A 14,665-nucleotide genomic window follows, 5' to 3' on the forward strand; every position below is an offset into this window, starting at 1 on the left:
AGAAACTTCCTCCACTGAGAATTCCCTTTCAAGATCAAGCAAATCACCGTCAGGCAATATGGGTAATTTGTGTTCCTGTAGGTATGATTTTATTTTGCTACGTAACGAATGTAGTGGAGCGTCTTTATAATGTCCAGCTATATTATATAGAGATTTATAGTATTCACTAAAGTTGGAAAGAATATCCCTAGTATGAAACACTTTTGTCCCCTGTCTGCTCCTAATAAAAGGGATGTAGGTATTGGGATTACGTTGATTAAGGGCTCTGGCCAAGAGCCTACCACTCTTATTTCTGAGCTGGTAGAATCGGCTCTTGAGTCTCTCTCTAAGACACCTGGATTTTTGGTCTATAATGGTTAACAACTTTTGTCTGGCTGTAGAGAGCTGAGCGAATGTGTTAGCCTCAAGGTTTTGTTTATGTTTGTTTTCCAATTGGTGAATTTGCTCTGTTAAGCTGACTATTTCTGCCGCTCTTTCCCTCTTCAGGCGAGCACCGTGAGAGATGAGGACACCTTTTATTACACTTTTTAAAGCCTCCCATTTCACAGTAGGGGACGTGGTGTCCCTCTCGTGGTCAGCAGGGCCGGCGTCAGCGGACGGCAGGGTCGGGCAGATGCCGGGGCCCCCTGACTTCTGGGGGCCCCCCTAGGATCCGACGGCAATTTTTTTTTATTTTTTTTTTCTTACTTGGGACTGGCCGCCGACTCGCCGATCCAGAGACAGAGGGGACGGAGGAGACGGAGTCCCCGCTGAAAGCCCCGCCCACAGGGGTGGGATTCAGGCTGAATCTTACTAAGTTGCTGTGTGGTCGCTGGGGAGCTGTCACACAGACAGCTCTCTCCAGCGACCAAGCGACTTCGGCATCGCTGAAACTGTCTTCAGCGATGCCGAAGTCCCCATGTAAAAAAAAAAAAAAACACTACATACGCACCTTCTGTCGTCCTTCATGTCCCTCGGCGCTTGCCGCACTGACTGTGTCTCAGCACCGGCCGGCCGTAACAGCGGTGCCCAGCGGTGAACCGCTGTTACTGCAGGTTCACCGCTGGGCTCTGCTTTACGGCCGGACGGCGCTGAGACAGTCAGTACGGCAAGCTCCAGGGGACGTGACGGGCAACAGACGGTGAGTATGTAGTGTTTTTTTTTTTTTACTTTTAGGAGGGGGCAGAACGCTGGACACAGGAGGGGGCAGAACGCTGGACACAGGAGGGGGCAGAACGCTGGACACAGGAGGGGGCAGAACGCTGGACACAGGAGGGGGCAGAGCGCTGGACACAGGAGGGGGCAGAACGCTGGACACAGGAGGGGGCAGAACGCTGGACACAGGAGGGGGCAGAACGCTGGACACAGGAGGGGGCAGAACGCTGGACACAGGAGGGGGCAGAACGCTGGACACAGGAGGGGGCAGAACGCTGGACACAGGAGGGGGCAGAACGCTGGACACAGGAGGGGGCAGAACGCTGGACACAGGAGGGGGCAGAACGCTGGACACAGGAGGGGGCAGAGCGCTGGACACAGGAGGGGGCAGAACGCTGGACACAGGAGGGGGCAGAACGCTGGACACAGGAGGGGGCAGAACGCTGGACACAGGAGGGGGCAGAACGCTGGACACAGGAGGGGGCAGAACGCTGGACACAGGAGGGGGCAGAACGCTGGACACAGGAGGGGGCAGAACGCTGGACACAGGAGGGGGCAGAACGCTGGACACAGGAGGGGGCAGAACGCTGGACACAGGAGGGGGCAGAGCGCTGGACACAGGAGGGGGCAGAACGCTGGACACAGGAGGGGGCAGAGCGCTGGACACAGGAGGGGGCAGAACGCTGGACACAGGAGGGGGCAGAACGCTGGACACAGGAGGGGGCAGAACGCTGGACACAGGAGGGGGCAGAACGCTGGACACAGGAGGGGGCAGAACGCTGGACACAGGAGGGGGCAGAACGCTGGACACAGGAGGGGGCAGAACGCTGGACACAGGAGGGGGCAGAACGCTGGACACAGGAGGGGGCAGAACGCTGGACACAGGAGGGGGCAGAACGCTGGACACAGGAGGGGGCAGAACGCTGGACACAGGAGGGGGCAGAACGCTGGACACAGGAGGGGGCAGAACGCTGGACACAGGAGGGGGCAGAACGCTGGACACAGGAGGGGGCAGAACGCTGGACACAGGAGGGGGCAGAACGCTGGACACAGGAGGGGGCAGAACGCTGGACACAGGAGGGGGCAGAACGCTGGACACAGGAGGGGGCAGAACGCTGGACACAGGAGGGGGCAGAACGCTGGACACAGGGGGGGCAGAACGCTGGACACAGGGGGGGGCAGAGCGCTGGACACAGGAGGGGGCAGAACGCTGGACACAGGAGGGGGCAGAACGCTGGACACAGGAGGGGGCAGAACGCTGGACACAGGAGGGGGCAGAACGCTGGACACAGGAGGGGGCAGAGCGCTGGACACAGGAGGGGGCAGAACGCTGGACACAGGAGGGGGCAGAACGCTGGACACAGGAGGGGGCAGAACGCTGGACACAGGAGGGGGCAGAACGCTGGACACAGGAGGGGGCAGAACGCTGGACACAGGAGGGGGCAGAACGCTGGACACAGGAGGGGGCAGAACGCTGGACACAGGAGGGGGCAGAACGCTGGACACAGGAGGGGGCAGAACGCTGGACACAGGAGGGGGCAGAACGCTGGACACAGGAGGGGGCAGAACGCTGGACACAGGAGAGGGCAGAACGCTGGACACAGGAGGGGGCAGAACGCTGGACACAGGAGGGGGCAGAACGCTGGACACAGGAGGGGGCAGAGCGCTGGACACAGGAGGGGGCAGAGCGCTGGACACAGGAGGGGGCAGAGCGCTGGACACAGGAGGGGGCAGAACGCTGGACACAGGAGGGGGCAGAACGCTGGACACAGGTGGGGGCAGAACGCTGGACACAGGAGGGGGCAGAACGCTGGACACAGGAGGGGGCAGAACGCTGGACACAGGAGGGGGCAGAACGCTGGACACAGGAGGGGGCAGAACGCTGGACACAGGAGGGGGCAGAACGCTGGACACAGGAGGGGGCAGAACGCTGGACACAGGAGGGGGCAGAGCGCTGGACACAGGAGGGGGCAGAACGCTGGACACAGGAGGGGGCAGAACGCTGGACACAGGAGGGGGCAGAACGCTGGACACAGGAGGGGGCAGAACGCTGGACACAGGAGGGGGCAGAACGCTGGACACAGGAGGGGGCAGAACGCTGGACACAGGAGGGGGCAGAACGCTGGACACAGGAGGGGGCAGAACGCTGGACACAGGAGGGGGCAGAACGCTGGACACAGGAGGGGGCAGAACGCTGGACACAGGAGGGGGCAGAACGCTGGACACAGGAGGGGGCAGAACGCTGGACACAGGAGGGGGCAGAGCGCTGGACACAGGAGGGGGCAGAGCGCTGGACACAGGAGGGGGCAGAGCGCTGGACACAGGAGGGGGCAGAGCGCTGGACACGGGGGCAGAAAGCTGGACACGGGGGCAGAAAGGAGAAACGGCATGATTGGAGACAAGGGGCAGGATGACAGACATGGCGGCATGACTGGAGACACTGGGGCATGACTGGAGACACTGGGGCAGGAATGGAAACAGATGGGGCAGAATTGAGACACAGGGGGCATGATTGCAGAAATGGGGGCCTGATTGGAGACGGGGCAGAATGGTGATACGGGCATGATTGGAGACACTGGAGGCAGGATTGGAGACAGATGGGGCAGGATCATGGGGCAGGATGGATACGATGGAGACAGATGGGGCAGGATGGGGAGATCATATGGTGCAGAAAGGATACTCATGAGGGCAGGATGGGAGAACATATGGCTGACGCCAGGAATGAGACACACGGGGGCCAGGATGGGGAATATTATTACCATAGGGACTAATTAAGGGATATTATTACTGCAGTGATGTATTTATTTTTTGAGGACACTGTTTTAAATGAGGGGGCGGTCCTGTTACTGTGTAGAGTGACACTATGTCGCCTCTTTTTCTTTATGCGGTGTAATGTAGAAGTTCGGAAAAATTAAGTAATGTGTTCTACAAGCGGAGCGCGAGATAACTCTGTTATTTCCTGCAGAGACGAGTCCTGGCTGGAAGACATGATGGCGGTCTGTGCTGGATGAAAGATGAAGGACTTAACCTAGAGACGTCACTGGTAAGTCAGTGTTACCTATACACTGACACTATACACTGTATACTATATACAGAGCTCCTGTGTATAATCTCACTAGTGATCACTGTATTACCTCTACACAGACACTGCATACTAAGTACAGATCTCCTGTGTATAATGGCACTGATGGTGATAGTGTGGTGCTTTTTTTTTTATTACTGATCAGAATTGTAGTATTCAGTCACTATGTGGTGGTAATATGTGGTCTGGACATGGTGTTGCGGTATTTGTCCCTTGTATGTGATATTATTCGATCACTGTGGTGGTAATATGTCATCTGGTCATGGTGTAGCGGTATTTGTTCTTTGTATGTGATATTATTCGATCACTGTGGTGGTAATATGTCATCTGGTCATGGTGTAGCGGTATTTGTTCTTTTTATGTGATATTATTGGTCATTTTAAAAATTGAAAAATAAATAAAAATATACCTAAATTGTATTGCATATTTTAACAAATATTTAATAGGTTACAGCAGAGTAGGGCCTCACCAAAAGAGTCTACCGTGTTATGGTGGCGGCTTACAAAATCTTTTGGCCAAAACAAAAGCTGCCGGCTAGATGTGTGATCTGGTGATGGGAACGGTTAGGGTATGTGTCCACGTTAAGTAAACGCTGCGTGTTTGACGCTGCGTGGGGCCACAGCGTCAAACACGCAGCGTCCAGATGTTCCAGCATAGTGAAGGGGATTTTATGAAATCCCGTCTCCGCTATGCGTGGTAACACGCACCCGGCGGCCCTGCGACTCCGGACATGTGGCGCTTCTTTTAAGATCGCAGCATGTCCGTGTTCCTTGCGGCAGTCTTTGAATGTCTTTTACAAAAAAGTCAAAAAAGTCTTTTACAACTTACAGAGAAGCAAATTTATCAAAAGTTTCCCTGATATATTGCACTTTCTCTATTTTGCACTAGTGTTTTTATAAAGTTTACATAGTTTTTTTCTAAATAAAATATTTGGGTCTCTGTGGTCCCTGCTGTTTTACTGTCGCCACATGATTTGCTCCACAAGGGGGCCCACTGAGGTTCTGTCGCCCAAGGGCCCATGAAAACCTGGAGCCGGCCCTGGTGGTCAGCCATGAATTCTGTGATTGTTTGTTCAATCCTAGTTTTACATATGTGATCCTGAAGTAAGTTTTCGTTCAAACGCCAGGAGAAACATGGTCTCGCGGCAGAATGAAGCGAGATTGTTAGGTAAATAGGAGCGTGGTCTGACCAGAGAATCGACCCCACGCCAGCCTTCACCTGCATATCAAGCAGCTTATGTGAAATAAAAAAATAATCTATTCTGCTGTAAGAATTATGTATTTTTGAGAAGAAGCTATAGTCCCTAGCTGACGGGTTGAGGACCCTCCAGACATCTATCAGTCTCATGCTGTGTAGTTGGGATCTTATTTTATTAATGGAAGATGCAGGATATGAAGACTTACCCGAGGAGACATCCACCGCAGGATTCATTGGGATATTAAAGTCGCCCCCAAGCATCACAGGAGAGGAACCAGCGAACTCCTCGAGGCGTCTTTTGCAATCGGCTCCAAACTTCTGCTGCCCTTGGTTTGGGAAATATATGTTAGCTATTACAAGTTTATGAGCTGCCCATGTGATAAGTAAGAAGATAAATCTGCCGTTTTTATCAATTAGTGAATCCAAGATCTCAGGCACAAAGGACCTGTGGAAGGCTATTGAGACACCCTTAGACTTTGAGAATGGATTTGGGCTGTGAAACCATTTTGGATAATTTTTTGTGATACACTGTGGCACCGCACCAGTTTTGAAGTGTGTCTCCTGGAGCAGTAGCATAGAGATCCGTTGCTTGTGACTATCAAATAGGACCTGACGTCTTTTTTCTGGCACATTTAGTCCCTTTACATTAAAGGAACAGAATTTAATTTCATCCATTATCAAATATCTTTGTGCCAGCTCGCAATAACGTGCACCCCATCCGCCAAAGCACACGACAGCCGTGGGTAATAGGGAAAAAACAGTAGGAGGGGAGGGAAGAAGACAGGTTAAAGAAGAAATAATATAGCATGGAAAACAACGAAGAAGGTGCGCTGGGGTTTGCGCACCAGGTCAAACTGTACATCTGTGAAATTAGAGCGAGAAATGGAGAGGGAAAAATTTCCCCCCCCTCTCTCACCTGTACACCTCAAGTGGACAAGGGAAGCCGAGAGAAGCATTAGCCCCCCATCCCTCCGCGAACTCAGCAAGCCCTATGGATAGGGATTTACAAACAAGTAAAGTTAAACAGAGTAATAGCCCTTGTTCAGGCTAATATACACATATATTTGTATACATGTTATACCGACTGCATGCGGGATATTGCGTGTCCAAATGATCAGGGATCAGAATCAGACCTCCCAGGCAAACCAACAGTGGGACAATCTGCCCCGCTAATAAAATCAATCAATCAGCAACAAATATCTATGGGGCCATTCAACCGCAGCAGAGTGTATATATACTTTGCAGCAACGAGCAGAAACTAATAAACACCAATAGATAAATGAGAACGCAGAAGAAGAGCGTCATGGAGGATCAGAGGAGCTCTCATTGACGCGCCGATTCTTGGAACTGGGGACCTTGAGCCATCTAGGAGGAGCATCTGGAAGAGTCGGGACCAGAGGCCAGTCTGGAAGTTCTATTAGTGGGAGTTCAAACGTGCCAAGAAAGTTGGCTAAGTCTCCAATCCGACGGAAGTATGCGCTTTTGCCTCCTTTGAAAGCTATTAGTTGAAAAGGGAACCCCCACCTGTAGGGGATATCCCTCTCCTTGAAAACCGCCAACAGAGGTTTCAGGGCTTTGCGTAAGAATAGAGTACGTCTTGATAGGTCTGATAGGAGTAGAATTGGTTGGCCTTCAAATTGAATGGATCCTTTTTTTCTAGAGGCTGTCATAATGGCCTCCTTAACCCCTTCACCCCCGGAGCTTTTTCCGTTTTTCCGTTTTCGTTTTTCGCTCCCCTCCTTCCCAGAGCCATAACTTTTTTATTTTTCCGTCAATTTGGCCATGTGAGGGCTTATTTTTTGCGGGACGAGTTGTACTTTTGAACGACATCATTGGTTTTAGCATGTCGTGTACTAGAAAACGGGAAAAAAATTCCAAGTGCAGTGAAATTGCAAAAAAAGTGCAATCCCACACTTGTTTTTTGCTTGCCTATTTTGCTAGGTTCACTAAATGCTAAAACTGACCTGCCATTATGATTCTCCAGGTCACTACGAGTTCATAGACACCTAACATGACTAGGTTATTTTTCACCTAAGTGGTGAAAAAAAATTCCAAACTTTGCAAAAAACAAAACAAAACAAAATTGCGCCATTTTCCGATACTCGTAGCGTCTCCATTTTTCGTGATCTGGGGTCAGGTGAGGGCTTATTTTTTGCGTGCCGAGCTGGCGTTTTTAATGATAGCATTTTGGTGTAGATACGTTCTTTTGATCGCCCGTTATTGCATTTTAATGCAATGTCGTGGCGACCAAAAAAACGTAAATCTGGCGTTTCGAATTTTTTTCTCATTACGCCATTTAGCGATCAGGTTAATGCTTTTTTTTAATTGATAGATTGGGCGATTCTGAACGCGGCGATACCAAATATGTGTAGGTTTTGTTTTTTTTTTATTGATTTATTTTGATTGGGGCGAAAGGGGGGTGATTTAAACTTTTATGTTTTTTTTATTTTTTTCACATTTTTAAAAACTTTTTTTTTTTACTTTTGCTATGCTTCTATAGCCTCCATGGGAGGCTAGAAGCAGGCACAGCCCGATCGGCTCTGCTACATAACAGCGATCATCAGATCGCTGTTATGTAGCTAAAATGCAGGTGTGCTGTGAGCGCCGACCACAGGGGGGCGCTCACAGCCACCGGCAATCAGTAACCATAGAGGTCTCAAGGACCTCTATGGTTACAATGGAGGAGCATCGCCGACCCCCGATCATGTGACAGGGGTCGGCGATGCGCTCATATCCGGCCGCACGGCCGGATGCGGTAGTTAAATGCCGCTGTCTGCGTTTGACAGCGGCATTTAACTAGTTAATAGCGGCGGGTGATCGCGATTTCACCCGCCGCTATTGCGCGCACATGTCAGCTGTAAAAAACAGCTGACATGTCGCGACTTTGATGTGCGCTCACCGCCGGAGCGCACATCAAAGCGGGGGTCCCGACATGTGACGTACTATACCGTCACATGTCGGGAAGGGGTTAATTCTGAAGTAATGTACCCTGCAGATGACGTCTCTAGGGCGTGAATCAGACGTGGGTTTGGGACCAAGAGATCTATGAATTCTGTCAAATTCAATGGTGTTGTCTTCATAGTCGCCAAGAATGTCCAGGAATATTCTCTGAGCTGTGCGGTCTAGGTCCTGAGGACCGACGGATTCTGGAAGACCACGTATGCGGATATTATTACGCCTGTTGCGATTCTCCAGGTCCTCAAGACCGGACGACATTTCCTCTAATTTCATAGTATGGTCCAGGGCAGTTTCTAGCCCAAAAATGACACAGGGCGAGAGTAGGAAATTTCTCCCCCCCCCCCCCCCCCCCCGGCACCGAAAATAATAAACATTATTTTTGTGGGCTTGAGTAATAAATAGAGAGCAGGCTTGTATCTTCCCTTTTTTTAATAAATTATAATTTGCCTTTAACTTATATAGAACTTGGGGAAAAGGGACAAGTATGCTAATTATTAACGGTGAGAACAAAGTTGTAGGTAAATAATATCTATTAATTATTTTGGAAACAGATCCTAAAAATTGTAGGTTGCAGATTTATGAGAAACTGACTCTTCTAGATTTAGCCGCTGCAAAAGCATTAATAGCTTCCGAATAATTCAGCTTTTCTGCCAGTTCATTTTCTAATTCCAGGTCACATTTACTAATCTCTTCTAAAAGGAGATTGGCGAGACTTTCCCCAGATGTATCAGTAGCAGGACGATAGCCAATAAAATGTTCCTTTATTGCTACGTGATCATCATCTATATCAACAAATCTTAAGGTGTATGACAACTGTTCAGTGTGACCTGCATCTTGTGTGCAGTCCAACATTATTGAAAAATACTTAGATCTTTTGGCTTTTTCTAGAATACATTTCTTCACCTGAGAGGCCATCAAGCAGATAATTTCATTTTGAATTAAATTTCCACAGTAATGTGTATGGATTTCCTGGGAAGTAATTCGTTTTAAATGATCTCTCATTACTGGTTCAAATTTTCCAAGAAGCTCTATAAGCCCAAGGAAATGTCCATTATTTGGTGTAAACAATGTATTTGACGATCCTCGAAAAGCTAAATTATTGGTTGCCAGGTATACAGTTACTGCCATAACTCTTTCCAACACTTCTCGCCTGGGTGAGGATGCCACCAGACTGCCAAAGATGAGGTAAGTCAGCTGGGCCCCCTCCCGGGTTTCATGCTGTGGGGCATGCCAAATCAGCATGCCCCAAGGGTGGTTGGGGGGGGGGCAGGTGTGGGGGTCCCCATCCAAAAAAAAAGGCTAGCCCAACCCATCCCATCCCTCAGACCCCCTCACCTGTTCAGTGTGTCAGTGCCCTCTGCCCTCTGAGTCTGAGCGCGCTCAGACTGCTAAATGGGGCTGCTGGGAAGGGAAGGACTAATCCATAGGCAGGGGGTGGGCATTTTTGCTATACTGCTACCACTGTCAGACTAGACTGCAGCCTGTCCTGTCCAGCATTGAAATTGGCAACAGCCAGGCAGCCTAGTCTGACAGTGATAGTGTGTGTGCTTAGCTCTTTGATCACTGTCTCAGGGAGCGCCCGTGCTCAGCCGAGAGCGCGGCGCCCCTGCTATCAGTGTGGGAGTGGCCGAGCTGCCTCATCCTGGCTGTTCATTCTCGCTGTTCATCCAGCGCGGAGCGGAGGTGAGTCATACCTCCCAACTTTTGAAGATGGGAAAGAGGGACAAAGTTTGCGGCGCGCTTTGCGCGCCGCGGCAAATTTTAGGCCACGCCTCTGACCACACCCATTCATAATTAGTCACACCCATATCCACATCCCAACCACACCCATTTAGCACTGCCGATCACACTGTTTCATATACAATAATTATAAACAAAAAAATATGGCCACACAGTGCCCCATACTGTATAATGGCCACACATGATGCTCCATACTGTATAATGAACACACATGACGCTCCATACTGTATAATGGCCACACATGATGCTCCATACTGTATAATGAACACACATGATGCTCCATACTGTATGACCGCACATGATGCTCCATACTGTATAATGACCGCACATGATGCTCCATACTGTATAATGACCCCACATGATGCTCCATACTGTATAATGGCCGCACATGATGCTCCATACTGTATAATGAACACACATGATGCTCCATACTGTATGACCGCAAATGATGCTCCATACTGTATAATGACCGCACATGATGCTCCAGACTGTATAATGACCGCACATGATGCTCCATACTGTATAATGACCCCACATGATGCTCCATACTGTATAATGACCGCACATGATGCTCCATACTGTATAATGACCGCACATGATGCTCCATACTGTATGACCGCAAATGATGCTCCATACTGTATAATGACCGCACATGATGCTCCAGACTGTATAATGACCGCACATGATGCTCCATACTGTATAATGACCCCACATGATGCTCCATACTGTATAATGACCGCACATGATGCTCCATACTGTATAATGACCGCACATGATGCTCCATACTGTATGACCGCAAATGATGCTCCATACTGTATAATGACCGCACATGATGCTCCAGACTGTATAATGACCGCACATGATGCTCCAGACTGTATAATGACCGCACATGATGCTCCAGACTGTATAATGACCGCACATGATGCTCCAGACTGTATAATGACCGCACATGATGCTCCAGACTGTATAATGACCGCACATGATGCTCCAGACTGTATAATGACCGCACATGATGCTCCATACTGTATAATGGCCGCACATGATGCTCCATACTGTATAATGGCCACACATGATGCTCCATACTGTATAATGGCCGCACATGATGCTCCATACTGTATAATGGCCACACATGATGCTCCATACTGTATAATGACCGCACATGATGCTCCATACTGTATAATGACCGCACATGATGCTCCATACTGTACAATGACCGCACATGATGCTCCATATTGTATAATGACCGCACATGATGCTCCATACTGTATAATGACCGCACATGATGCTCCATACTGTATAATGGCCACACATAATGCTCCATACTGTATAATGACCGCACATGATGCTCCATACTGTATAATGACCGCACATGATGCTCCATATTGTATAATGACCACACATGATGCTCCATACTGTATAATGACATACAGGCACGCAGCTCACACACAGGCACGCAGCTCACACGCACGCAGCTCACAAACACATGCAGCTTTGACACAAATGCATCACACACGCAGCCATCACACACACACGCAGCCATCACACACACACACACGCAGCCATCACACACACACACACGCAGCCATCACACACACACACGCAGCCATCACACACACACACACACGCAGCCATCACACACACATGCAGCCATCACACACACACGCAGACATCACACACGCAGCCATCACACACACACACACACGCAGCCATCACACACACACGCAGCCATCACACACACGCAGCCATCACACACACACAGCCATCACACACACACAGCCATCACACACACACAGCCATCACACACACACAGCCATCACACACACGCAGCCATCACACACACGCAGCCATCACACACACACAGCCATCACACACACACGCAGCCATCACACACACGCAGCCATCACACACACGCAGCCATCACACACACGCAGCCATCACACACACGCAGCCATCACACACACGCAGCCATCACACACACGCAGCCATCACACACACACACGCAGCCATCACACACACACGCAGCCATCACACACACAGCCATCACACACACACACGCAGCCATCACACACACACACACACGCGCAGCCATCACACATGCAGCCATCACACACACACGCAGCCATCACACACACACACGCAGCCATCACACACACACACGCAGCCATCACACACACACGCAGCCATCACACACACACACGCAGCCATCACACACACACACACGCAGCCATCACACACACACACACGCAGCCATCACACACACACAGCCATCACACACACACACGCAGCCATCACACACACGCAGCCATCACACACACACACACGCAGCCATCACACACACACAGCCATCACACACACACACCCAGCCATCACACACACACACACGCAGCCATCACACACATCAATTCACACACACACAATCTCCTCTGTGATGCAGGGGCGGCTGATGTCCATGTGCAGCTCTCTGCTGAAGTCTTCAGTCTCCTGCTCACAGCTCTGCACTATCCCGGCACCTCCCCCGTCTCTCCTTCTCTGCCGGGATAGCAGCTAAGAGCAGAAGCCGGAGCTCCGTGCACACACAGCCAGAGGTAGTGAATCGCTGACCTTTCTTCTTGATTGCTGCAGGCTCTCTCCTTCAGCGTGGCAGCGCCGCACAGGGGGCGGGAGGGGGGGGGGGTGTTGCGCGGGCGGTCAGGAGGCAGCTTTTATATAAAAAAAAAAAAAAACAGGCTCTCTCTACGTCCCGGAAGTGGGCGGGGCTTCACCGGCGGCCGCAAATTCGGGATTTTAAATGCCCGAAGCGGGACAGCGGGACCCCGGTGCCAAAGCGGGACTGTCCCGCTGAAATCGGGACGGTTGGGAGGTATGGGTGAGTGGCGGCGCCGAGGTGGCCGCAACCATTATGTGCGGTGCGGGGGGGGGGGCGCGGCGACGCGAGGCGATGATCTGACCGCTCAGCTGTCAGATTTGCAGCTGAGTTCGGGCAGGGCGCGCCCGCGCTCAGCACTGAGCGCGGCATCCGCGCCCCTGACAGCCCTTAAACAGCAGCAGCAGCGGGCAGGGGACCACCGGGGCCCGAGGCCTCTCCTGCGCCCCCCGGCCCCACGGCGCCCCGTGTGGCCGCCCTGCCCGCCCTGTTGAAGAAACGGCCCTGGTATGGTCCATTAAGATTTCTCTGTGCGTCTGAAGTTCTTGAGCAATATCTTCTTGTGTCTTTTCCACGTCCTCTATACGTGATGTAAATTCCATCTGCAGGTTATGTATCTCCTTTTTGTACGAGTTCTCAAGCCTGCATGCAAAACTTTCCAGATCTGTTTTAGTAGGAAGAGCTTTAATATATTTACTCAGTTCAGCAATATTCATGTCCTCAGGCATGTCTCCGTCTCCACCACCATTATCTGTTGGTTTCCTAGGAGAGTTATGAGAGGTCTGTGGGTCTTTTGAAGAGGAACTATTTTTATGCGGAGTTTGCGACATTGCTGATCTGGTGTTTCTTGTTTGGAGTGCCTGGTTCAAGAATCGTTCCATATCCTCAATAGGAGGCTCCCTGTGTAAGCTTGAAGGTTGCCCAGAAATCTTCTTATTTTTACCCATATATATCTGCTGTCGCTGTTTGCCTGTTATATTGCTCAGGGGGGCATGGGGGTGCAGTGATCACCACATTAAGCACAACTCCCCATCAGCAAGCCCCCTCCAGGGTGTATTTGATTATGGCCGTAAGGTTGGTGAAGCATATATTGTGTCCTGAACCAGGGAAGATGAGCCTCTGGATGTCATACACGGTCCCAGCACTAGGTGTCGCCAGAGGACTAGAGTTGGAAAATACAGGCTTATTAAGTGGTAAGCTGATGTTTTGCTTCCCAGTGTTACTGAAAATAAAACGCAATTACAGCCCAGGAAGTGGTGGAGGTAAGGTGGCTTCTCCTTTTCTGCAGTAAGGGCTATGTGAGAGACAATTTGCAAAAGTGCCAGGTGTTCTGAATAAGCCCGCCCCAAGATGGTGTCTCACTGAGAGGGGATCCAACCCCAAGATGGCGACCGTCCTCTCACTGGCGGGAAAATGAACAGCACTGGGGTACTATGGCGGATGCCCTAGGGAATCCCCTGTCCAGCCGGGGCCAGCACTATCCTGCTCACCTTCCTCTTCTGTGTAGTGCGATCCGCGCACTTATCAGAGTCCTGCCTGTAGAAACTCCGGTGAGCGTGTCTGCGGAGCCTCACTGCCGTCGCCACGTGGGATTCTAGGGAGGGAGAGCCTCTCCTTCACCTCCTCCACAGTCCGATGGAGGGCTTGCAGACCTCTGCTCTGCCCGCTGCCGCGCACCTCACCACCAGCCACCCGCCGAGTCTCCTCGGGCCGACTACTGCTCCTGCAGAGATCCGGCTCTGCCGACCTGCCTCCGGTGCACCGCTCTGCAAAGACGCTCCGTCTCTGAGGGTCCGGTGTGCCGACTCCCAGTTGCAAGGGGGGCACAGGCTGATGATCCCCTCCGCCCCAGGTAAGCCGCCCGGGGTCTTCTGGTGGTCTGTGTGTGATTGGGGTCTTGGGGAAGACCT

The sequence above is a fragment of the Ranitomeya variabilis genome, chromosome 5, assembly GCF_051348905.1.
Source record: "Ranitomeya variabilis isolate aRanVar5 chromosome 5, aRanVar5.hap1, whole genome shotgun sequence".
In the NCBI taxonomy this organism is placed as follows: Eukaryota; Metazoa; Chordata; class Amphibia; order Anura; family Dendrobatidae; genus Ranitomeya; species Ranitomeya variabilis.